Genomic DNA, 27779 nt, shown 5'->3' with positions numbered 1-27779 from the left:
TTTGGTTGTTATCTTCCAGGATGGTAGATTGTTATGTTTGAACTATTTTATGTTAATAGACATTTAAGGTGTTTAAAAATTATTGTATATTAATAGAAATTTGAGGGTTTTTTTAATTATTGTGTTCTATAGAATACAATGTAGGGTTTTTTAATTATCGTGTGTTGATATTGTATGAAATTTATTTTGTTACACTCTTGTTCGACTATATTGTTCATAAGCCATTTATTGAAAATTTATTGACAGTTCTAATTAATTCTAATGTGTACAGATCATTAATGTTAGACAAAAGGAAAATTCTTAAACAGAGAGCAGACACAGGTGAAAGAATGCTTCACTAAAGCCAGCAGGCGAAAGGACACATAATGAAGGATTCTTTGCTAATGACGCACATGCACTGGTCCACCTTACACTGCGTAGTTGAGCTTTACTTGTTGGGACTCCATTGAGAGAAATGCACACACACACACACAAAAATGCCTGGTGGTATGCGACAGCTTCTTGCCTCTTCTGTGGACTCCAGTCAATTGGCAGAGTGATGTCAGCTGAGACAGACACACGTACTGAGGAAAAATGTGTGGTGAGGCAAGACCCATGGAGGACACATGATGTTTGGAGGGAGTATAAATAGGACTGTGAGAGGGGCTTGCTGGCAGAGCTAGCTGTGCAGTGTTTCTTTGTCTCGCATTGTCACTGATCTTTACTTTGTTAAGAGAACTTCTCCCGGTGTTTCTAATGCCTCCTGCTGACTGGTGCTGATTTGGCTGAGGTCCGGCTGTTCCTGTTAGGTTGTGCCACAGCTGCTGCTGTTCAGACACTACTGAACTGGACTGCTGGTGTACATGAAGTGTTTGCTAGTGGATCGAGCTGCCACTGCTGACCTGAGAACTGAACTGATGATTTCCTGACAACACAGATGGGATTTTCTCCAAAGAACCATTTCTAAACAGGTAAATGTTCCCCGTATCCTTTCTTTCCCACTAACTCTGGTAAGGGGTTGGCCAGAAGGAAGGTTAAAGCATTTAAGAACCATCATTAAAAGTAGGTATTAAAAAATTAAAGTTTCTATATTTAGGCTTAGTTTTAGTGATGAGAACATATTTAGAGTCAGTGTTATAATTATATGTTTTGTTAGGGTTAACATTAGGGCTACTTTAAGGTTATTTTTCTGATGAAGACAAGGTTAGAGTCTGTATAAGGTTAGGTATAGAACTTCGCTCAGAATTATAGTTAATGTTATGATTAGGTAGGGCTAGTTTGGGGGTTTACGGTTAAGGTTAGCCTTATGATTAGTTTTGTCATTAGTTCTAGAATTTGGGCTAAAATTTCTCTCTGATTTTAGTTATCATTAGTTGTAGGCCTAGGATGTGGCTATAACTCGGTTTACTTTGGGGTTCAATATAAACTTACAAATAGAGCTATCTGAGGCTTAAGTTTAGAGTAGATGCTATGGTCAGGGCTAGGCTTAGGATTAGGGTAGGTAGATTTGGTGGGGCATTAGGATAAGGAGAATAGTTAGTGTTAGAAACTGGTTTATGGTTTAGTTTTAGAATTAGTATTAATCTATGCTCAGTGTAGTATTGGGATTAGGATTTTGGACAATGGTAAAATTATGCTTATTTTATGGTGAAGGGTTAGGGTTAGGATTGGGGTTAAGTAGGGTTATGGCTAGTTATGGTTAAGGTTATGGCTAGGATTAGTTTAAGTTTGGAGAGAACAGTAGCTTTGTTCTATATTATGGTTAAGATTGTTAACAGAGTTAGCTCTAGGCTTAGGGTATGGTTATGGTTAACTCTAGGTTTAGGCTACACAAGTAGCTAGGTTAGGGGTAGTGTTAGAGCTGAGATTGTCATTATGGTAAATTGTGGGCTTAGCATAAAGTTGGGATAGGGGTTAGTATTAAGGTTAGATCTAAACTTTAAAAATATGGCTATGTGAGGGCTGGGTTTATGAACTAGGGTCAGGCTTTGACTCCGGTTATATAGAGAAGAGGTATGGTTATTGTTAGATGTTGGTTTCTGGTTAGTCTTAGACCAAATTTTAATGTTTGGGCTGGATTTAAGGTTAGGGTCAGATTTACTGCTGTGGTCTAATTGTGGTTATTTTAGGGTCAGGATTAGTGTTAGAGTTAAGATTAAGGTTAAGGTTAGGTTTACAACCAGTGTTAATGTTAGGACTAGAGACAGTTTTAGGTTTATTTAATCTATTAACATTAGAGTTAGAGATTTAGGGTTATGATTAGGCCTCAGTTAGTATCAGAGCATGGACAGTTTTAGGATGTGGGAGCTCCCTGTCCTTAAGGTCTCAGTCTGCCATGTCCAGATAGCTCTCTGAACTTGGTGTAAAATCGAGGATTCCTTTTCTCAATGGGCCTTCCTCTTCTCTGGGTAATCTCAATTGGAGAGCATCTCTAAGCACAGATGCCTGACCTTATTTAGAAGAGGACCCAGCACAAAGCTTCCTGCAAGTGTTGCTCTTTTCTCTCCTGCCCCTAGGATAATTAGGTGCTGTATTATAACCAATCAGCCCTTCCCACTCGTAACCCTAAGAATCCTTATATACCTTACCCCTGGAACAATAAAGCAAGCTGTCTCTCTGAAGCTGACTCCATGAAGTTCTTTCCATCATACCACAGATATCTGAACCCCATTTGCCACTCCTGCTCCCTTCGCCCTTTCTGGCCAATGCCCTGCAAGGAAGAAGATCCACAGCTGGCACCAAACAGGGAATCCTGGGATGCCTGGAGTTTGTGAGTATCCCCCTGTGGGTACTGGCAGTAACCATCCTGCCAAGGACTGATCATCTCCTTTCCTTTCTTTGCTTTACTTTTGTTTATGAGGAACTGGATAAGGTTTTCAGACAACTGAAGCCTCTCAGTCAAGCAGGGCAATTCCAGAACACCCCTAATCCTTTTTCTGGACAGGACAGCCTGACTGAGTATAGGCAATAACCTTTTGCCTCTCTTCCAAACCTGGTACTGCAGCAACCTGTTAAAAGTCTCTAGTACAGTTGCCAGTCTCTTAAATCTTCAAGCAAGCTTGTGCTCATTGGTATGCTTTCAATCCCCTGCTAGTGGATTTGCCTCAGGAACATTGAGCACCAGTGACAGCACTTCCTCTTTTCTTTAATGGAACTCAACATCCTTTCCAAATTCATTCCCTGGGATCCTTGTTTAAATCAAAGGACTTAAAAGTCTCCCAAAAGGAAAGCTTAGAACTTTGGAATGAAGGCACTTCCATTCACACCATGGGTCCTACCAGTGGGTGGATATTTCTGACCCTGATGTCTAGACCTGTGTTGCCTACCTGGATAATAAAAAGGAAGTCTAGGAAGACTGCCGTTTGCCCTTCTCCTCCCTCCGCATGTTAGCCACCATTTGGCAATGCATAGGGAACACCCCCCCAAGCTTAAGGATGACCCATTAGAGGAAGAAACACAGATAGACAAAGGGGAAGACTCAGATGAGGAAGACCCTGAGGATTGCCCAGTGGCTGATTTACCTGCTCTAGAAAAAGAAATTGATTTAACCAGACAGAAGTTACTCCCCAACCCACAGAACCCCTCTCTCTTTATCCCCTTCTTCCCTTCTATGAGTCCTCATCAGCTACAAAGACCCAGAAGACCAAGTCTCTTAAAAACACCCAATGAACCCTCTCCCATCCGTGCTGCCACTATCCATAGCACCACCTCCCACAGCCATGGAGCAGCTCTGTAATCTTAGAGATGCTGGGAAGAATTATCCCCAAACACCTCAGTCACAAGGGCCCAGGGATCCAGACTCTCCACCCATATGGACCATTCCCATTAGCACACATGTATCAAGACAATATCTACTGGTTTGTTATCCCTTCTTGGCAATAGACTTAAAAGGGTTACACCAGGCCATCCACAAGGATGCATTTATGACCCATGGACCACCTCTATTTTACAAAGTTTTCAATAGCAACCTCTTAACTCCTCAGGACTGGAGAATCTACTCTCCCAATCTTCTATTTGTAACATGAGAAGCCTTATTTAGAAATGAATGTCAGATGCAGTGTAGTAAAAAATGAATTACATAATCAACAAATAGGACCACGCCAAGGACAAAACCACCCCACTCAAGAAACAAATTGGAACCATGAACAACAGTTTGACCAGAGTAACTTCCCCACAGGAATTCAGCAGGCCTTAGTCCCTGATGGCTGCTTTGAGCAGGCACACCTATGTGTACTCCAGGCCTGGGATGGTTTAACCCCCTTGTCTGCAGGGCCTGGAGAGGCCTCTTCACTGATTTTCCTAAAACAAAACCAACCAAGACTCTCTAGAATTTTATACTAACTGTGAAAGCCAGTTTAGACAGAAAATAATAGACCCTACAGCCAAAGTGATGCTCCTACATAATCTTATCTGGGAAGGGATTGCCCTAGAACACAGATAGACATGCTAGAAACTAAACATCAAACATCGTGACAAAGGATCATGGCTACCCAGGACATTGGGCCTGTCTCATCTCAAGCATCCTCTCTCACTCACGCCTTTGTGGCTGCAACAGGATCTAATTCAAAATGTTTTAAATGTAGGGAGGCTGGACACTAAAAAGACTGCCCAAGAAACAATCTGACTGCCCTCAAACCTTCTAAACCCAGCTGTCCCCTCTGCAAGAAAGACTTTCATTGGAAAAAAAAAGGACTAAAAAATCCAGATATGACAAAGATGGCAAACCCCTGTCACTATAAAACTCCGTGTGGGGCAGCCCTCAGAGCCATCAGTCAGAGGGGAAAACCCACAACTCCACTGGGTAATTAGCATACTGGAAAAAATCTCACCTTAAACTTTCAAAAAAATTAACAGTTAAAGTTTTAAGTGGCTAATGGGCATAGGGACAGGTAAGATCATCCAAAAATGAGCTGAGGTTCCTCCATATTGGACCCTCCCACCAGGGACCCAACTGATGGGGGTAGGTGGTCTCCTCTAAGTATTCATTACCCAAGCCTTTTGGGTAGACCCAGAGGCAACAAACAGGACCATTAGACCCCTAGTGGTCAACATGGCTACTAACTTGCTGGGTAGAAATTTCTTAGAAGATTTAAACATGGTCCTTGCTAACGGAGAAGAGAGAGAATGCCTCCAAATAGAAGATTATCAAAACTATCAAGATCAAAATAACACCCAAGTGTAAGGGTCACTGTCAAATACTGTCGCGCGCCCAATGTCCCGCCAGCAAGAACGACGCGTGGCAACAGGATTCTTCTGCGAGCAAGCCTTTACTGTGTTACAGCTCTTCTTAGTGTTACAGCTCTCTTAGTGTTACAGCTCTCTTGAACAGGGACTCCGAGCAGCAAAATCGCTCGGCTTATATAGACAACAGTATGCTAATTATCTCTCAGGGATTGGTGGGGCTTGAATCACCCCACTACTTGTCCTCCAGGGATTGGCGGAGAATGAATCACCTCATTAGCATATTAACGGTCAACTAACACCTGGTGCATAAACCGCACATGTGCAGTACCGCTGTTCACCACTAGAGGGAGCCCTAGCAAGGGGACAAGCCTGCACATGCGCAGTAAGTCGTTTATATCCAGACAAGGCTGGATGTCGGCGCCATCTTTGTTTCGCCGCGCCGCTCTCTACATCTCCCCCTTTTTTGTTTAATAAAATGACTGGTCTAGATCTGGGTGTCACGTCAATCTTGTCATTGCTCCTGTCTTAGGTCGTTCTCATCCAAACTCGGCCTTACCCGTCATAGAGTTACCCTATCGCCACCGGGCCCCGTGTCTTAGGTTGGTCCGAGTTCGAGGAAAGTTGCCCGTCCCTGGATACAATGACTCCACATGACTGTGACAAAAAATGATCTAGGGCGAACTCTTGATCTTTCAAAGAGGCCAGCCATATGTTGGGAGAAGCACCCTTTTTAATGGTGGTCATAGCCTGGTAAACAACCATTTTGTGTCTGGCATGTTCTCTTTTTAAACAGCCAATAAGCCAGAGACCTACTCCGCATCCCAGGAGGACAATAGCTCCCCGGGACAAACATGCCCGCCCACTCCTTGAAAAGGGAGAAAGCATTGGTAATCCATGAGGTAAAGTCTTCAACTGTGATGGGGTCCAGCCTAGTGCTGTTGAGGACAGCAATCTGCATAAGCAATTGTCTTGATAGTTGCTCTGCTTTCACGGACCAGTTTCCTTTCAGATAATTCGAGATTTCTTTGCTCTGTTGAAAATTCTGAGAAAAGTTAGCTCACAAAGGAATAATGCATAAACCTCTAAGGGAGGAAACACAAGACAGCTGTGTCATATGATACAGTGCTTCAATTTGTTCTTGAACTAAATCTATCCTTTGATTGGCTAATAGAAGGCCAGATGCCAAATGGGTATTAAATTCTTCTTGTATCTCTAGCACCACTGCAGTTCTTTCTACAATCTGATTGACAGTCTCAGCCGTCTGTATTTGATTGGTCATAGCGGTTTCAGCTGTGGTAGCTGCGGCAGCAGACAGCACAATGGCTGAAATTATGGCTGCCGTAATTCCAAAATCTCTTTTGGCTCTCAGCAAATTAAGAATAGGAAAGCTATCTGGGTTTGCCTCCACTGGGATTGGCACAAAGGAGGGAATCTTAACCATCACTGCGGTGTCATTAGTGCCATCCCAGCATTCAGCTAAATAGCAGACTACATCAGAGCTATTACAATTTAAAGCACCACTGCTTACATTAGTGCTTATCAGAAAAAAGGTGATCTAGCACATACTGAAGTACTAGTGGCAGTATTATTTACCAAGAGGTTATTATATTGAATATTGATCAACCTGGTATCACCTTTTTCTGGTAGCTGAAACATTATACAGCACGAAGTTCTCACCCATCAACCTAGCAAAGGGGGTCAGGGATGTATATGCCCCTTGCTCATTGGACAGCACCCATTGAAACCAAGACCAGAGATTATGCTTGTCAGTCTTATTCTCAAAACAGTAGAATTGCTATGAACTGGCATGGGTACTGGCCAGGATCTGGCAATAGCCCACAGGGTGAGAGAATTAACCTGTATTACCATTCCCAGTAGTAATAGTAGGGTTCGTAGTCTCATCTTCAGGAAGAGCAGAAGGCAATTTTCGTGTCAAATGCTCAGGTACCCAAATTGGATTTTCTTGATTCTGCGGAAAAACACAAATCGCTCCCCTAGATCTCGAAATCACGGGATCTGGGCCACGCCATTCATCAGTTAAGACATCCTTTCACTTTACTTCTACATTAGTTATAGGTGTAGTAGCAGCATGGCGATCCGTGGCAGAACGGCCATACGCATCCAGAATTAAGAAATTTAGAGTAAAAAGAGCTAAAGAAAGTTGTTCTTTTGGTGTTCAGCTGCTGGCAATTCCCTCTTTTTGTTTTGGTTTTTTTTTATAAGCTCTTTTAAGGTACGATGTACCCTTTCCACAATTCCTTGTCCTTGGGGATTGTATGGTAAGCCTGTAGTATGACCGACCTGCATTGTCTGGCAAAATGCCTGAAAGAACTTTGCAGTGTAGACAGGCCCATTGTCTGTCTTGAGACTATCAGGCTTTCCCCAGGCTGCCCATGCCTCTAAGCAATGGCTAATGGCATTACAAGCCTTTTCACCAGTCATCAGAGTAGCGTGTATAATACCGGAACAGGTATCAACAGAAACATGAGCATATTTTAAATTTTACCAGTTTTATGTCAACTTTCTGTTATCAATGTTACATTTTTTTAAACCATATCCAATAACTTAAAAGCCAATAGTCCATAACTAAGGCATGTAGAGAATATTTATACATTTAAAACCAGTCAGAAAACAAAATTGAAGTGGCTACACATATCTTAGCTACAGGTGCAAGGCTCCAAGGGCTGATTGAAACTGCTTTTTTAAGAGAAGCACCTTGTCACTTGCTAAATCTCCTTGAGACCAGGAATCCAAGTAGGCACACTCAAATTTATCTTTTTGTTTGATTCTCCTGAATAAATTTTCAGGCAGTCTACCTCTATCAAATCTGATCAGTATGACTCTGTGAGGTTTCCAGAGCCTAATCACATACCTAGCAATAACCTCAACTTGAGCCACAACAAAAGCTGCACTGACCCCATTGTTTATCTCTGCCTTCTCTCTGTTCCTTTTATCTCCTTTTCTTTTCTTTTTTTCTTTCGAGACCTTTTCTCCCTCTGACATACTTTCTTGTTGTTCTGCAAGGACCCTCTGACCTGTCCTAACAGCTTCCTCACATCGTTTATCCTCTAAGCAGGCAGGGACCATTCGCCAAAGAGGTTTTGGTCCGGGCTTAAGCTTGCCGTCTGTGGCTTCTCTATCCCACACAAAGAAAAAAAGAAACAAAATTACCAGCCTTGCCCACAAAGGATCCATAACTTTAGGTTTCTTCACAGTGGCTCTCCACCTAGGCCCATATCTTTCTTCCTCATATATGGCTGCCTCTTCCTCTAATTCCTCCTCCTCGGACTCTGACAACTCTTGCTCAGAGTCACTGCCAGCCAGTTCTAAGGCTTCTAATTCTTTTAATGGATACAAAGTATCCTCTCCGGATGACTTGTACTTCATCCTCTGGGGTACGCCTATTTTTTCCTCCAGCGGCATTTCTTCCGCCTTTTGTATCTCTTTCACTTTTGTTTTAGTAACCTTTTTCTTTTTGCCAGCTCCTAATTTGAGCTCCTAATTTCTCACTCTGCTCCGTTTCTGCCTCTGCTCCGTTTCTGACATGCTCTCTTAAATCCAAAAAGGGGCATGCCTCTCGAAGCCTAATTTCTCACTCTGCTCCGTTTCTGACATGCTCTCTTAAATCCAAAAAGGGGCATGCCTCTCAAAGCTTACCTTTTAATTTACCTTCTCGCAGTTCTGAATCCTCTTCAGCACACTGAAGGGTCCCCTGGCACCGGCGATGTTGGTTCCCGGGTCTCGGCACCACTTGTCGCGCGCCCAATGTCCCGCCAGCAAGAACGACTCGTGGCAACAGGATTCTTCTGCGAGCAAGCCTTTACTGTGTTACAGCTCTTCTTAGTGTTACAGCTCTCTTAGTGTTACAGCTCTCTTGAACAGGGACTCCGAGCAGCAAAATCGCTCGGCTTATATAGACAACAGTATGCTAATTATCTCTCAGGGATTGGTGGGGCTTGGATCACCCCACTACTTGTCCTCCAGGGATTGGCGGAGAATGAATCACCTCATTAGCATATTAACGGTCAACTAACACCTGGTGCATAAACCGCACATGTGCAGTACCGCTGTTCACCACTAGAGGGAGCCCTAGCAAGGGGACAAGCCTGCACATGCGCAGTAAGTCGTTTATATCCAGACAAGGCTGGATGTCGGCGCCATCTTTGTTTCGCCGCGCCGCTCTCTACAAAATACCTTATTATTGGATCACAGAAGATCCTGTGTGGCTATAACAATGGCCTTTAAACATGGAGAGATTAAGAATTTTACAACAATTAGTACCACCAGGTATACATGGGACACATTCTTCCCTCTAGAAGCCCCTGGAATACACAGTTTTTGTACTTAAAAAGAAGTCTTGGACCTGAAGGACGATTTAAGAGCAATTAATAAAACCATGAGGATTTGGGGCTCACCTCAATGTGGCCTCCTCCTTGCCTCTGCCATACCTGTAAATACCCCACCATTAGTCTTAGATGTTAAAGATGGCTTCCTTTCAATCTACTTCATGAACAAGGTTGCAAGTGCTTTGCCTTCTCAGTACCAAGAAGCTGTAGGTGGTTCATTAACATCCTTTACTAAGTCAGGTCTCTCTATATCATCCTGTGGATGACTTAGTATGACAGGACAAAAGACAAGATCAAAAGCCAACTTTAGAAAATCTTAAACAAGCCATAAAGGCTATTAAAAAAGAGGCTTTACAAGAGCAGAAGATAAGATCCAACCCATTCCTCCCACCACGGTCCTAGAGACAGAGATTACCATAACCTCAGTCCAGCCAGCTAAGCCTGGAATTGACTTTCTTACCCTTTGACCTTAAGGAGCCTTCAAAGCTTTTTAGGCAAAATTAATAGGCTTAGGCCTTGGCTCCCCATATTGACCAGCCAATTACAGCCTCTACTTGACTTAAGGGTGACAAAGACCCCCTCCTCTCCTCATTCTCTGATGCCAGCAGCCAAGGAAACCCTTTGTTCTATTAACCCAGGTAAAAATACCTCCCTGGCTCACTATGTTCAGCAACAACCAATCCAGATCCTCATACTCAACTCCTTCCCAGTGGTAGTCAGAGCCTCATATCCACCTCAGGGAATCTTAGATTAGCTCCATACACCACCAATAGGGGGAGTGACTACTGATGATGCTTTATCCACTATGAAAAAGATATGAGGAGAGCACACCTTCCAAATTATAGGTTAAGAATCTGGTGTTATTGTTTTGCCTTTCCCACTCCCAGACATCCAATGGCTCCTGAGAATCCACACCTCTTTTGCTAAAAAAGCCTCACCAGCTTCCCAGGACAGATAGACAACCACTACGCCCAGGATAGACCATATCACTCTTCAGATGACTCCCTCTTCACTTTTTTCTCCATCCTCTATCCCAGAGCCCCCCACAGCTTTTACAGATTAGGGGCTGACAGGGAGCTGCCCACAAAGTAGGAAGTGCTCCTACCAAGGAGGCACTGACACCGAGTCACACTTTTCTCCTCACAGATGAATCTCCCCGGTTTAAAGACCTATATGCCATGTTCCTGGCCCTAAGATACCTAAGAAGAACCATTTAGTCTATACTCAGACAGCATTTATGTGGTCAACCTACTCCCCTGGCTAGCCCACTCCTATGTCAAGATTGATAGATAAATGGTAAGTAAGCATCATTCACCTCTATTTATAAAAATTTTAAAAATACACTCCAAACAAGAACATGTCCCATTTTTATTAGCCATATACAGTCACACTCACCCCTCCCTGAACCCCTGTCTGGTGTCAATGCCTTAGCTGATAAGATTGAGGCCTTTACTATATCACCACTCACTGCTAAAGAAGTCCATCAACAAACATATCAACCTGAGAGGGCCACAACTTAAATTTCCCCATATCACCACAAAACACTCTAAATGGACTCTCAAAACTTGTCCTATGCTCCCCTAATCCATGCTCCTGCTATACAAGAATTGAACACCAACCCCTGAAGTCATAATGCCAGTGTCCTCTGACAAACTAATGTCACTCATGTTCAATTGGTTGATAAACAAAAATTGATATGTTCCCACTGATATCTCTTCCCATTTCCCATGGTCTCTGGCACAAATCAATGAAAACTCAAAAACAAGTTAATCACATACTCTCCATTTTCACTATTATGGGGGTTCCTCTTCAAATCAAAACTGATAATGGACTGGCTTTCAAAACTTGCCAATTCCAAATTTTCTGCAAGACTTAGGAAATTGTCTACCACACTAGTATCCCTCACAATTCTAGGGGCTAAACCCTTATTGAGAAGACATGTCAAACACTTAAAAAATCATTAAACACACACAAGGCTTCCTACCACCAAGCACACAATTAAACCTAGCACTATTTACACTCAGTATGTTAAATGTGCTACCCAAGACAAACCTCCCGTTGTCTGTTACTGGAGTCAACCAGCACATAGACCACCCATTCTGTGCAGATGGAAGGACCCACTTGATGGGTGTTGGAGGGAGTCTAATCCCCTATTAATGGTATGAAGGAGATCTGTTTGTGTCTTCTGACAGGACCAACCTCATCCTGTCTGGGCACCAGCCCACGATGTCCAACATGACCCATCCAGTCAAAAAGATGGCATGCCTGTTGATCATGGAGAAGACAAAGAGGAAGTGGCACAGACACCCAAGAACACAGGACCAGATCACTTGGAAGGACATTCATGTCCTCATTGACACAGCCTTATGCAGCTGCCCCACACCCCACCCCACGCCTCCTCCTCTGTCATTCTCATGGCTGTTTTTACTCTGCTCAACACCAATGCTTGGGCTAGCTGCAGCCTTCCCCCAATGTTATATTCTGGCAGTTTTATGTCAGGGAAATCTAGCAGGGGAGAAATCAGGTAATTGGGACAGGGGGCTGCTCACTAGCAGGATTTCCAATGAAGCCCATAAAGACTGCAATACACCTGCATGCCACTTCCAATCCTGACTCCTTTGCTTGCTTTCCTTGCCAACAATCAGACCCATCACGCCTTACCAATATTAATACCTATGAGGGATGTCCCTATTGGTCCTGTAAGATAGAAACAAGGATGAGAAAGACATCCCACCCTACAGACATTTACCACTCTGTCTCAAGTGCTATCATTAACCTGGATAAACCTTGGAGAACCTTGGGATGAACACTGGCGGGGGTAGGGGTGGGGGTGGGGATGGGGGGATGGGTAAACGTTACACCCTTCTTGATAGCAAACCCTCTGCTGACCTTCATATCTCATGATAGCTTGACCCTGCAGCTAAGCCAGTGTTGACCTTTCATAATACTGTGCTAGGGGCAAAACAAATGGAGGAATAAATAAGATCAACAGCATCCTGGAGTCGATGTGTTCGATATGTTGCTGACTTCCTCCCATTTACCTCACACCCAACAGCCTCCTGTTGTTTCTTTTGTGCCCTGTTTGTAGCACCTGTTTCCTACTTGCAGCAGGGCTCACTGATAATTCTGTGGACCTTCCCCTTTTTAATCAAATTTCTACCCTACTCCTCTGCCTTTCTCCTAAGCTTATACTAATGGACCACTGATGTAGCCAATCAAACTGTTACCAGCTTGACTTGTGCATTACCCCCTTTCTTCTTTTGGTAGAAGGGAAAGACCACCCCCTGCATAGATATCCCCCTGCCGGGGTTTTGTACCCCTACTGTGATTTAGTTCTACAAGGGAGAGGGGCAATGCTACTGCCACAAATCAGATGAAGGTGAGAGATATTTCACCCTTTGCTCATAGGACTAGGGCTTGCCATCTCCTACCAGGGCCATGACAGCTGCCATTGTCCAGATGCCCCATCTAGCTCTGGAGACTTTCCAGATGAGCTTGATTAGGGGATGGCATCCACAACTGATAGCCTTGAATCCCTCCACTGACGGTCTCTCTTTCCACGGTCATGCTCCGAAACAGGAGACCACTAGACCTAAAAAGTGCTGAACATGGTGGGACTTGTATGGTACTGGGAGAAGAATGTTGCTTTTATGTAAATGAATCAAGTGTTGTTGAGACCAATGTTAAAACACTCAAAAAAATTGTATAGGCCTGCTCTCAAGATTTCAAGCCGTGGAACATTTAGGTTGGTTTAATAACCCCTTGTTTTCTTGGCTTCTATCCTTTAGCCCCCGAACTGTGCTCTGTTTTATTTTGATGCTTGCTCCCTGACTTAGACATTTTTTTCCAACAACAGATTACCACCATTTCTAGAATTACCACCAACCGGGCCATGCTATCAGACCTTGAACACTCTGCTATAGGTTATAAGGCTCTCAATGCCGATGACGATATCTCTTCATTATAAAATAAAATAGGGGGAGATGTTGGAGGGGCCCACTATTAAGGTCACAGTCTACCATATCTGGATAGCTATCTGATCTTGGCATAAAATGGAGGACTCCCTTTCTCATCAGAGTTTCTTCTCCACATAACCTCAATTGGAAAGTATCTCTAAGCACAGATGCCTGACCTTATTTGGAAGATGAACCGGCACAAATATCCCTGCCATTGCTGATCTTTCCTTACACCCATATGACAATTAGGTGTTATGTCATGACCAAGCAGCCCTTCCCACCGGTAACCTTAAGAACCTTTATGTACCTCACCCCTGGAACAATGAAATGAGCTGTCTCTCTGAAGCGGACTCCCAGAAGTTATTTCCTTCATACTCACAGCCATCTGAACACTGCTTATCACTCCTGCTTTGTTTGCCCTTGTGGGCCGGTGGCCAACAACCCATAAGAAAAAGGGAGATCCACATGAGGTCATTTCTAAGATTAATATTAGAGTTAGTACTAGTATTAGAGTTAATGTTTGTGCTGGGTTTGTCACTGGATTTAGTGTTTAGTCCTAAATAAAGTTAGAGCCAGGTGTAGGTTAGGGTGAGGCAGATTCAGGGTTTGAACTACAAATGGGGTTGGAGTTAGGATTGAACAGGCTAAACAGGATTAGACATAGTTTTAAGTTTAAGGTTAGAATTCGATATAGATATGGTTAGTGTTAGGGATACCAACGGTCTTAGATTTATTTTAAAATTAGAGGTGTGGTTAGAGGTAGGTGGCACGGCCATGTATCTACTGTAAATGAAAACGTTATTAAGCTCCATCAAAGCTGGGCCGAATGCTGTGATCACTGTCACTCTGTCTCCCTTTTCGGTCTTAGCCTCTGCATGCTGTGTTCTTGGGAACGTTCTGCATTATGATTCACTTTATGTCTTTTCCCAAGAAAACTACCTGAATCTTTTTAGAAAAGTCCTAAACCTACTATCCCTTTGACTTTTGGGGAATAATTTTATCTGGCCCTGTTTGGAAGTCTTCCTTATGCCCTGGGGATTGTTATAAACATAAAGACACTAGGAATTTCTTCATGAGGCCATGACTCCAAGAGTCTTCTTGGGGTGCCCACCCCTAAGCAAACTAAAACAATGTGATTGAGACAGGGTTAGTGAAGAGATGGTTGACAAACTCTGACTGGACTGGAGAATTGGTAACAGATAAAAGGCCTCATTTTACAATACACTTAGAAATCTCTAAAATTGTAGTTGAAGGATGGGGTTTCTATAAGATATGCCTCTGGAGTGATAGAACTCAGTAAATAAGATAGACTAAAATAACTCTTTCTACTTAATAACTGCCTTAGGGTTTTACTGCTGTGAACAGACACCATGACCAAGGTAAGTCTTATAAAGGACAACATTTAATTGGAGCTGGCTTACAGGTTCAGTCCATTATCATCAAGGCAGGAGTATGGCAGCATCCAGGCAGCCGTGGTGCAGGTGTAGCTGAGAGGTCTACATCTTTATTTGAAGGCTGCTAGGAGAAGCTGGGAGTAGGGCCCATAGTGACACACCTACTCCAACAAGGCCACACCTCCTAATTGTGCCACTCCCTGGGCCAAGTAGATACAAACCATCACAATAGATGATGAAAAGGTAAGTAAAAGGAGTTAGGTATTAGTATTTGCTAGTCACAAAAGATGTTTTCTATTTGTCTGGAGTGCTTTAAAACTGCAAATACTACCAGCCTGAAAGATGTTTGCTTTGGAGGAGATTTTCTTTAGATTCTTGGAATTGGAGTTATGGGATTGATAGTAAAAGTGAAATCTGTCCTCATTGTACTTTCTAATTGTGACTGAACTTATAACCATGGACATATAATGGAAAATCAAACACACTTCCGGAGATAAAGCGATATTATCTGTACCTTTTGGAAAATCACAAGCCTGTCTTCGTTCTGTGAAATCTGTATAAGTAAAGAAGCAACCTGATTGCTAGTCCATCAGAGCTCCAAGACACCACCAGGCCTGACTCACTCCTCCTTTACTGACTCCTTATCTCCTCTTGGGACTCTGTCCACTGCTGGGGCTGGCCCTTGGCAGTTGGGACTCGTGCTAAGGGCAGTACAAATGTATATTTAATAGTAGTGTGAGAGTTAGAGGTTGGCTTGGGGTTATGGTCATGGCAAGGTTAGATGCTAGGATTGGTTTTATTCCTGAGTCTAGGGTTAGAGTGAGGTTTATCTCTAGGTTTAGAATTGGTGGCAGAGCCAGAGTTAGGATTATGGGTAGGATTAGATTAAAGCTTGGTGTAAAGCTAATGTAAGAGCTGCATTTAGTGTTAGCATGAGGGGTTAGGTTAGTTTTTAGGGATCAAAAGTTAAGGTTAGAATTTTGTTTGGGGTCATCTATATATCTGGGACTAGAAATTTATGGTGCCATCTGGGGTTTGATGCAAGTTATGTCTAGGATTAGAGATAGTGTTGAGTTACTATTAATGTTAGGTCTAAAGTTAGAGCTATATTAGGATTGGAGTTAGGCATCAGTGTTCAGACTTAGGTTATAGTTAGGACTATGTTGAACGTTAGTTTTATGGTTAAGGCTATGGTTAAAGCCAGTATTTAGGTTACTTGTAGAGCTTTGCTTAGTTTTCTGGTTAAGTTGTACGTAGGATTAGAGCTAAGTTCATGGTGTGGCTACTGTTTGTGCTAGGTTTATGGTTGTGATTAGTGCTGGGGTTATGGTAGTTAAGGTTGCTTGTAAGGTTACAGTAAGGTTAGAGCAATGGTTAGGATTTGGTTTAGATCTAAACCTACAAATAGAGCTTTGCGAAGGTTAAATTTAGGTTTGATTTATGAACATAGCAGAGTTAGAGTTAGTCTTGGGACTCAGGATAGGGGAAGAGCTTAGTAGAGCATTAGGGTAAGGGGTAACAATAACAGAAGAAATTGGTTTATAGTTATTTTCAGATCTAATTTTGGGAGTATAGGCAAATATAGGGTTAGGGTTTGCTAGAGTCTCATTAGGGTCATGGTTGGGTTTAGTGTTAGGACTAGAGACAGTTTATGTTCATTTCAAATATTAATGTTAGAGTTATATTAGGCTTATGGTTAGGTATGAGGCTATTGGGTAATCAGTCCTTCATTTAGGACTAGGTTAGACTATGGCTATGTTTTCTTATTTTGGGGTTATGATTAACTGTAACTCTTGCTTTAAGGTAAGAGTTTGGGCTCAGGTTGTAGTCACAGTTAGCTGTGGGCTTAAGGTAAGGGTAGAACTATAGTTAGGCTTCAGGCCAGATGAAAACTTACAAATAGAGCTATGTGTGGCTATAGTAAGACTTAGAATTATGATTAGTTTCAGAGCTGGGACTAGAAATAGTACCCGGTGAGCATTAGGTTAGGGCTACAGTCGATGTTAGAAATTGTATTACGGTTAGTTTCAGACATCCTTTTATTGTTTGTGACAGATTTCAGTTTATGTTTTGGGTGTTGGCTAGTGTCTGATTGTGATTAATGAAGGATTTGGGTCAAAGTTCGGATTAGACAAGGTTAGGATTAGGATTAGGTTTAGTGTTTGGGCTAATGACATTTTTTTTATTTCTAAGATTATTGTTGGAGTTAAAGGTAGGGTTTCAGTTGGATATTGTTAAGGAGAGCATTGGTCCTGTTTCTAAGGTTAGTTTTCTAGTTAGGCTTGGGGTTAAAGGGATGACTATGTTAGTCCTTAGTGATTGTGCTGTCCTGGAGTTACAGACTGCTGTCAGCTGCCATTTAGAAGCTAGCACTGAACCTACATCCTCTGGGAGGGCAGCTAGTGCTTACTCTTAATTCCTGATCCATCTCTTTAGATCTACGAAACTGGATTTTTTTCAAAGTCATTCTATACCATGAGGTTTTTGACATAAAAGTATTTGAGCCTCTGAAATTTGTTCTTTATAAAATTTGTATTTTATAAAGTAAGATGCCAGCCTTTTATTTTCTTCTACATGCTTATTGAATGACGTTGAGTATTTAAGAAACACATGCTAAACTGGGTGTGGTGGCCTATGCTTTTAATTGTGGCACTCATGAGGCCACATACCAGGAGATATCTGGTCTACCTAGCAAGTTCTAGGTAAGACAGTCTTACATAGGCCCTGACTCAAAAAGCGAACAGAATGAACAACAACAAAAATCTTCCTATATTTCTGTCACTGCTTAGAGATGCCCTCAGTCTGTCTAGACACTTCTGCCACTACCACAGTCTTTGACACAGTGTGGTTAGACTGTGAAGCAGAAGCCGTGCAGACTTAATTCTGTAGAAACAGAACTTGACCCACCCTTGCTAGCCTCTCTTAGCCTGGCCCTCACTGTGGTTCTTCTGAGTTGTGTCAAAAGCCAGCAATGGTTTTTAAATTTTTATTTTGTGTGGCTGGATGTGGAAGCCATGTGTGCACTACCCATTGATTTACTTGCCTATTTAGTGGTCAGCAAGTATGTCACAGCGAGTGTTGAGAGGTCAGAGGGCAAAGTGTCAGTTGGTTCTCTCCTTTAATTATCTGTAACTCCAGCTCCAGTGGATCCAACATGTTCTTCTGGCTTTCAAAGCCTCTCTGTCTCTGTCTCCATCTCTCTGTGTTTCACACACACACACACACACACACACACACACACACACACACACACCTCTCTAAATAAGCGAGTAAATACATAAATAATCAACAAATAAATAAATGTCGTAGGTATGAGGGGAAAGAATACATGATGATGTACTGGAGTGCTTCTTCTGGAATGAGACCTGTGCTTCCAGGTTCTGTCTCTCCTCTCAGGTTGTCTGGAAGTCACTGACACACCTGCTCAGAGAGGACTGGATGAAGTCTGGAACAGGTGGGGTCCACAGCCCATCTCCTCCCTCCAAGATATCAGACACCACTGCCAACCAGGGCGGGATGGGGTGAAGCAAATCTGGGATGGGCAGGATCCTGGTCCAGCTGGGATGGAGTTGAGGCAGGGGAAGTTGGGGGTATAAGGGTGGGGGATGGGAGGGTGGGGAGAATGGGGATATTGGGGGATGAAGGGTAGGAGATGGGAGGGGCAGAAGAAGGGGAGTCCTTCTCCAAGGATCTTAGTGTTATGACCCTTCGGGCAAAAGCCTTCTCTGACAATCTTTACTGAAGCAGCCATATTTCTTTTGGAGGGTGGGTTTGAACACACACACTTTATTTGGGATGAAACAAGGATTATATAGTTTAGGGGAAGGTGTGAGAATATCCAGGGAGGGGAAAGGTCCTTGGCTGAAGGCTAAGGCTACTGAGATACCTCACTAGCATGGAGATGCATTCCAGGTGCTTGGTGTATGACTACTTGTGACCACGTGGTTGGGGGTCGCCTGGTTACTCCTCCAAGGCAGGCACAGAAACAGGTCCTAAGTTCTGAGATTTCCGGAGTTCGAACATGCTCTACCTCGCCAGTCCCACCATTTCCTCTTGTGGCACGGTCCTCGTGCGCCACAGAAACTCACCAATCAGATTGGAGTAAAATCATTTTCCTTCAAGGTCAGTGACATCGCCAAATATCAGGCATATACTGTGCTGCTCAGAGTTTCTCACTGTTGCCTTTGGGGATGGAGAAAAGGGTGACTGTAAAGCAGGCTTGTCTAAAATTCACAGAAAGAATAAAGGATGAAGAGAAACTGAGAATCCAAAGAATCAACAAAAGGGGCGGGGGGAGGGTCGAGATGGAGGAGGGCAACAATAGGGCTTGCTGTGCGCCACGCCATCCCATGTTAAAGGGAGCTTGTGCCATCTAGTGTCCATTGTGCGTAATAACTACAAATTGTGTTTCAGATGGCTGGTTCAATGCCTAGCAGGGATAGAAATGAATGCATTACACAGAAATAAATAAGCAAAGTAAAAACCTGAAAGGGTCGATGCATGCAGAGCTGGGAGGGGGAGGAGCTAAGAGACCAAGATGGTGGTAAAAAGTCGAACAGGGAGATTTATTCGTTATGACCACACTGGGAAGAGGGCCAAGAGATCCCGTCAGGTCTCTTTTCCCTCCCCCCAATAGCTCCCAGAAATAATGTAAGGGTTAAAGATATAATAATATATGATGAATAATAATGCGTTGTAATAATAACAAACTTAAAATACTTCCGGGAGGCCGATTCCTTTCATGGCTCGCTCAGTGCTCAGGAAGAAGGCTTGGGCCACGCGCTGAGATACTGTATCCTGAGGGTAATGGAGGCAGGACAATCAGTAGGGCTTGCTGAGTTCCAAATAAAATTCAATCACATCAGGCTTAAACTGAAAAAGCAAGTAAGTCAAAATGAACTTACGCATAGGGTTGTCTCAAAAAAAAAAACTATAAAGAGATGAGGCTCCTCTCCCCCTCCAAACCCCCAACAAAAAGATACAGTTTCACTGGAGGCCAGAGCTATACTTATCTAAGTAGTCCTGTGGACCAGGGCCCTACACACCATGACTCTGTGCAAGGTCAAGGTGCTATGAACGGGTGATGATCCTCCAGCATCTGCCTCTCAGTTTCTGGTACAATAGGCAGGTGCCACCATGTCCTATTTTTTCCTGTTCAACTACATGTCACCCAGCTCATTCAGCCACACAGCAGCAAACTCATTTGTCTGTATACCAGCAACCTTGTAGTTGACAAGCCACAGTCAGTTACAAAGACCTGGAGCACAATAAAGTAGTCCCAGGGCCTGGGTTATGAGAGAGAGGCATCTTAGGAAAACCTTTCTAGAGTTTGTTGCTCAAGACAGGCCCAGACCAAATATATACATAAGTAAATAAATTAAAAAGGGAAGAAGACATGGGCTGTAGTTATCACTTTTTCATGGCCACCACAAATGAAATGGTGACAACCTGTTACAGAGGACATAAGGCAGTTTGGTGGCTGGGTGGAGTGATGGATACTTTGCTGGCTACCTTGAAGTGATGTAAAACATCCTTCCAGTTGGCTCTTGTGTCCCTGAAAAATGGGATCCTAGTGGCTCTCCGTTTATAATTCTTCTTTTTTGGTTATGCTGAGAGTTCTCTTCTGTAGTCTGGGCACATGGAAGAGGCAAGGGTCAGAGAGGAAACTACAGCAAATGCATCCACCACTCTATACACTGCAGCGAGAACAAGTGCTTCCACCATTCTATACAAGGCAGCAAGTGTACAGACTCTCGTCCTAGTCAGAGAAGGAAAGTCAGGTTGATTTCCACCATGATGCATCCTCACCTCAATGCAGAAGGAGCAAGCAGGTACCCTAGCAACAGATAATAACAATTACTTGTTATAAATAACGACAAATGATGACCCCTGCCCACCACCATGGCATGGGTGGGGCAGGGGACACCCAGAGGTCTGGGAACCACCACTGTGATGAGGGAGTGAGTGGTGGAGAGGTGAGAGAGAAAGAGAAGCAGAGCAGTGTGTGCACAATGAGGAGTGGCTGCAAAAGTAAGAGTAGTGAGAAACAGCCTGGTGTGAGTAGCCTAGGCCGCCCCGAGGACCATGTCTGAGTCGGTGGCCCTGCAGCAGCAGGGGTCTGTGTTGATGTCCATGGTCCATGTCAGGCCATTTTGTTGTCCAAGGGCTGCACAGAGCTGGCCCTGTCCCTCTGTGGCTGCAGCCCTCAGGAGAGCACCCACACCACACCACACCACACCTCTGCCTGGGCAGCATGAGAGAGCTGACCCTGGTGATGTGGGCACAGAAGAGCAGGCCAAGGGTGTGAGCAGGCAGCTGGCCCTACCCACTGCAGGGAAAGTACTGGCCCTAGTGACAAGAGCTCCGGAGGGCTGGCAGGCTGACCAACTAACTCAGCTACCACCAAGGCACCAAGTCCAGGTCTTTGAGTTGACCCACCCCAGCATGACCTGCTGGAGAACATGAAGGGGCTGGTCCCACAGATCCAAAGCTGCAGGACCTCCATGACACAGGGCAACAACAGGATATCTCAGAGGACTCCCAGTGAGTATCCAATATCGATGGCTGTAGCAGAAGCCAGAGGCCTCGAGCCAGACCAATTCTCATTGTGGTGGACATTTACAAGTAAAGCTGTTTGGGCAGAAGAGTAGACTGTGTGACGCATTGTGACACACACCACAACTTCCACAACAAGACGATTTTCTATTAATTTTTAAATTTCTTTTGTTTTCTTGGGGGGGGGGCGGTTTGCCAGGGCACGGATCGGACATGGAGGGGCAGGGAGATGAGATGAGTGGGGTTGGGATGCATGATGTGAAGTTCACAAAGAATTGAAACAATTCTCGAAGAAATAATGATCGTTATACTAACGGCGAATTGAGAATAATCATGAGGTTTGGTCGTTCACTCCTTTTTTATTTTTAATTCTATGGAGATGGTTATTTTGCCTGCAGTTATGTCTGAGCACCATGTGGGTGCCCGGTGCCTTCACAGGACTTAAGTGGACATCCGGTCCCCTACAACTGGAGATTAAACAACTCATTCATTACTGCAAAATGAACAGGTCAACAAAGAAACAAAAATACAGACATGGAAGGAGGGTTTTCAAACTCTTTCTATAAAGTCTTTATTAGCCAGTTTTTGGCAATAAAAACCAGGAAAAGACACAGCAATGAAGAAAAGAAGGAAAGAAGGGAAGGACGGAGGGAGCGAGGGAGGGAGAGGGAGAGAAAGGAAGAGGGAGGGAAGGACCAAGACAGGGAGTATCCAGATGATCATAGAATAAAAAATGCTCACTTGAAAACCAGATACAGACATCCATCAAAAAGAGTATCCACCATGACTGAGTAGCTTTATCCCAGAGATGGCTCACCATATTCACGTCACTAAATGCAGTGAACCACATACATGGTCCAAAAGCCAAAAACAATCTGATTATCTCCATAGATTCAGGGGGGAAACTACCATGAAACCCCCTGTGTCCCAGAGATAGAAGGGCTAGGGGAACCTTACAGACCTTTTCCCACATAGTAAAAGCTGTAGAAAACCAAGCCCAACATCAGCCCACATGGAGAAAAGCTTGATGCAGTCTCACTGAGATCAGGAGTAAGGCAGGGTCGCTGCTATTCCCATTCCTTTTCAAGACTTAGCTCAGAGCACTAGATGGAGCACTAAGATAGGAGATGGAAAGTGAAAGGACACAAAGAGGAAAGGAGGAAATCTGTAAGAGATCCTCAATGTTCTGCCAGAGAGCGTCTAGAAATGAAACACCATGGCAGCAAGGTGCTGGGGTATAGAGTCAACTTGCATAAGTCCATAGCCTCGCTGTGCACCAATAAAAACATAGAGAGGAGATGGTGAATACACTCCCTTTTGCAATAACCTGAAAGAAATTTAAATATTTAGGAAAAACCCTAGCCCAGGAGGTGAAAGACCTCTACAAGGAAAACTTGAGAGAGAGAGAGAGAGACAGAGAGAGAGAGAGAGACAGAGACAGAGACAGAGAGACAGAGACAGAGAGAGACAGAGACAGAGAGACAGAGACAGAGACAGAGACAGAGAGACAGAAAGAGAACAGAAAGGCAGACCCTGCTTTCTTTGATTGGTAGAATTAATAGCTTGAACATGACGAATCTATCTGAAGCTGTGATCAGATTCAGTGCCATGCCCATCAAAAGCCCCCCACACACATTCTTTACAAAATAGAAAAGAAGAAAGAAAAATTAACCAATGGAACCACAAAAGACCTCAGTCAAAACAGTCCCAATACCATTCCAAACTTCAAATTGTAGTACAAAGCCTTAGTCATTAAAGCAATATGTTACTGACTCAAAAATAGATCTAGAGGCTAGTGGAACTGTATCCAAGACCCCAACACAAGGATGTATAAGTTACTCCATCTACAACATATACTGGAATAAAAAAGACCACTTTTTCTACAATGATGTTGGGGAAACTGGATGCCCACATGTAGAGGAATGAAGTTGGATTCCTATCAATCACCAGGCACAAAAACTAATTCTAAATGGAGAGGAGATCCAGGGAGGGAGAAAAGAGGGGAATGAAATGGGGGGGTGTGTCCGGACCTAGAGGAGATGTGAGAGAGGTACAGAGGGTCAAGAAATCAAACAAAAACATGCGGGGGGGCCATGAGAAACTGGGGACAGCCACTGGAGGGTCCCAGGCACCAGGGAAATGTGAGGACCCAACCAGGATATAACTGTAGCCAAAATGCACAGAGAGGGGGGAGATAAAACCTGTTGAGACCACCTCCAGTAGATAGGCACCGCCCCTTGGTCAAGTGATGGGGCCACCGGCCCATCTCAAAGTTTTTAAAACAGAAATGTTCCTGTCCAAAGGAAGAACAGGACAAAATATGGAACAGAGACTAAAGGAAGGGCCAACCAGGGACTGCCCCACCTGGGGATCCATCATATCTGCAGACACAAAACGTGACACTGTTGCTGTGGTCAAAAGGCGCTTGCTGACAGGAACCTGGTGTGATGGTTCCTTGAGAGGTCTGATCAGCAAGTGACCAATGCAGATGTGGATGCTTGGAGCCAACCGTCAGACTGAGTGAAGAAGAACATGGTGGAGGAGCTGGCGGAAGGACTGGAGAAGCGAGCAGAGGGGAATTGCAACCCCATTGGAAGAATAACACAGGCTGGCCCGACCACCCAGTGCTCCCAAAGTCTAGACCACCAACTAAGGAGTGTACTTAGAGGGATCCATGGTTTCAGATACATATGTAGCAGACAATGGCCTTGCCTGACAACAACGGGAGGGGAGGCCCTAGGTCCCGGAGAGGTTTGATGCTCTGCCCCAGGGTTGGGAGATGATGGAGCGGGCAGGAGAGTGTGGTGGGTGGGGGAGCACCCTCATACAGGCAAAGGGGAGGGGGAAGGGATAGGGGAAGGGGTGTGCAGGGGTGAGCAGGAAGTGGGATATTGTTTGAGATGTAAAAAAACGGAATGACTCATTTAAAAAACAACAAAACATAGGTATGAAAATTGAGACACTCAAATTGAAGGAAACCGGCAATACCCACAGTGTGTAAGCGTGGGAAAAGATCCGCCCGCCCAGTGCTCCAGGTCAGGCTTCACAGATGCAGCATCATAAGAAGAAAAAGCTCTGTACAGCTAAGAAGATGATAGAACAAGAGATGATGGTCTCCTTTTTAAAGATAAATTTTCTTCTATGCGCATGGTCTGTGTACAGGCTTGCAGTTCCCTCGGAGGCCAGAGGAGGGCACTGGATCCTCTGGAACCGCAGTTATGGGCCATGGTCAGATGCCACTTAGGGTCTGAAAACACTCAGGTCCTCTGGAAGCTACAGCTCTTAACCGCCATCTCTCCAGCCACATAAAACCGAATGTTTTCAAGAGCACACTACATCCTGAGTTTTCCACGTGAAAAACGTTTGGTTTTCTGAAGTTTATTCCTGTATATATTATGAAGTAAGATTCCAATCACCTTTCCTTTTCTTCTAGATGGTTATATCCACTGTATAATATAAGAAACACTTACTACGCCGGGTACGTTTGCCTTTAACTGCAGCATTCAGGAGGCACATGTCAGGATGTCAGTGAGGCCAAGGCCAGTCTCCTCTACACAGTGAGTTCTGGGCCGGTTATGGTGACCCAGACCCTGCTTCAAAAATCTAAATACACTTCCTTGTATTTCTGTCACTGTTTGGAGATGCCCTCAGTCTGTCTAGGCACTTCTGCCAGTCCCACAGTCTTTGGCACAGTGCGGGCTGGTCTGTGAGGTGGAACCGTGAGGATTTAATTCTGTAGAAACAGAACTTGACCCACTCCTGCTAGCCTCTCTTCTCAGCCTGGCCCTCGCTGTGGTTCTTCTGACTTGTGTCAAAAGCCAACAATGTTTCTTTAAATTGTATTGTATGTGGCGGGGAATGGGGACTATAAGTGTGGTCCTTTTGATTATTTAGTTGAGGGTGGGTTGCATGTATGTCACAGAATGGACAGGTCAAAGGGTCAACTGTGTAAGTTGATTCTTCACTGTCTGTAACTTCAGCTGAACTGGATCTAATACGTTCTTTGGGCCTCCAAAGTCTATCTCCACCTGTCTCATTCTCTTTTTGTCTGTCTGTTTCTGTATCTCTTAACACACACACACACACACACACACACATTTATTTTCTTAAAAAAATTCAAACATGAATGAGTATGTACATACATGGGCATATGCATGTGTGCATGCATACGTGCTTATATAAATGTGTATTCATTTGTACATGTACATATCTGTATTCATATGTGACCATGTGCATGATCATATTGCGTATCTATTCATATGTCCAGGCATATCATAGCTGCATGTGATATTTCATATACATGTGTGCACTTATATGTGCTTATATGTATTCATATGTCCATGTGTACATTCTTATATATACTTGTAATCATATATTTATTTCTATGTTCATATTTTCATGTGTATATTTCTTTTCATATGCTCATGTGTGTTCTATGTGCACATACATGTGTATATGGGGGTTTGTACTCATTCATGCATGTGAATGTGTTAACATGTGCATGTGTGTTCATATGTGCATTATGCATTCATATATGCATATGTATGTATGTGGTTATGTGTTCATGTATTTGTAGAGAGGTTTACACTTATGTGTGTACATATGTACATGTATGTATTCATATATAAATGCACCTGTGTTTATATGTTCAATGTCTAAGAGTTTTATTGCTGTGAAGAGACACCATGACTACAGCAACTCTTATTTTAAAAAAAAAACAATTTAATTGGGGCTGGCTTACAGTCTCAGAGGTTTAGTCCATTATCACCGTGGAGAAAAGAATCCTGGCAGAAATGGTTCTGGAGAAGGAGCTGGAAATTCTACATCTTGATCCATAGGCAGATGAAGGAGACTCCCACACTAGGCCTAACTTGATCATATGAGATCTCAAAGTTCACCTCAACAGTGGCACCCCTCTTCCAATAAGGCCACACCTACTCCAAACCCACACCTACTCCAACAAGCCCACACTTCCTAATAGTGCCACTCTTTACGGGTTTAAGACACATGAGTCTATGGAAGCCATTCCTATTCAAACCACCACAAGGTGCAAGTGTAATTTCATATGTGCATGCTCGTGTGTGTGCATTTGTATGTTCATATGTGTATGCATATGTGTGCACACATATGTACCTGTATAAGTTCATATTCATATGTACATGAGTGCATTTATGTGTGCATGTTTGTGTTCATATCTGTGTGTGTAGTCATATGTGCTTAACTATGTTTATATGTGCTGTAATTGTATATGTGCATGATCATAGGAACATATGGATGTGTTTGCATTTATACATACTTATGTGTGTGTTCCCATGTGTAGCCTTCTCATCAGACAACCTGAAATTTGGCCTTTTCTGTCATTACTAGATTTGCAGTCTTGACTTCTCTCTGCCTCTGTTCCTCATCTAGATGCAAAATGGAATAATAATTGATTTACCTTTAGGGCTGTTATGAGAACGAAATGTATAAATCTCTACAATGTTTTGAATAAGGCCTACCATAAAGTAAGACTATAAACGTTAGATGCAATTCTTTGAATGCTTCACTTTGAGGTTTATGAGGCCCTTCCCCCATCTCTGCCGGCTGCATCATGCTCCCTCATAAATAAACCACCTCAGTCCCTTATAGCCTCACTATGCCTACCACAGCCTAATAAACACTAATGGTGCAGGATGGCAAGCATTTGGGGACAGTTGACATCCTGGCTTCTCTCTGTGGTGTGTCTACTAAATATTCTCACCGTTGTGCTAGCCTGGAACTGGCTTCACTTGGGCAAAGGAAGGAACTGGCCTGATGCAGCCAGTCTGGAGAAGGGTGCTGAGAGGGCTCTACCAGGGCAGCATGGATATTTTATTACTGCATTTCAATATGGGATAGGATGTGACGCAGTTGATTGATACTTTTAGAGAACTGGACTTCTATCCTATGTCTTAATTAGCTATACACACCGGAATCACCTAGGGGAGTTTTCACAGGACTCAGGCCTGGGTCCAGACCCTAAGGATTCTCATTCAAGGGAACCAGGTTGTGTGGTGGCTGCTTATTTGGAAGTCATTTATCCAGATATTTCTTTTTTTTTTTATTAACTTGAGTATTTCTTATTTACATTTCGAGTGTTATTCCCTTTCCCGGTTTCCGGGCAAACATCCCCCTCCCCCCTCCCCTTCCTTATGGGTGTTCCCCTCCCACCCCTCCCCCCATTGCCGCCCTCCCCCCAACAATCACGTTCACTGGGGGTCCAGCCTTGGCAGGATCAAGGACTTCCCCTTCCACTGGTGGCCCTACTAGGCTATTCATTGCTACCTATGAATTTGGAGCCCAGGGTCAGTCCATGTATAGTCTTTAGGTAGTGGCTTAGTCCCTGG

The 27779-nt window shown here is 43.7% G+C and overlaps 1 long non-coding RNA gene across 1 annotated transcript; it reads left to right on the top strand.

Moving 5' to 3' along the window:
- Window positions 1-573: 573 nt before the first annotated feature.
- LOC148004139 (uncharacterized) lies at window positions 574-13807 on the top strand. The gene is made up of 4 exons (XR_015627684.1): window positions 574-950; window positions 2636-2749; window positions 10656-10805; window positions 11702-13807. It is a non-coding gene; the product is annotated as an uncharacterized LOC148004139 (long non-coding RNA).
- Window positions 13808-27779: the final 13972 nt, after the last annotated feature.

The sequence above is a fragment of the Rattus norvegicus genome, chromosome 8 (assembly GCF_021556685.1).
Source record: "Rattus norvegicus strain SHRSP/BbbUtx chromosome 8, alternate assembly SHRSP_T2T, whole genome shotgun sequence".
Taxonomy (NCBI): domain Eukaryota; kingdom Metazoa; phylum Chordata; class Mammalia; order Rodentia; family Muridae; genus Rattus; species Rattus norvegicus.
This window is presented reverse-complemented; position numbering and strand designations above follow the sequence as displayed.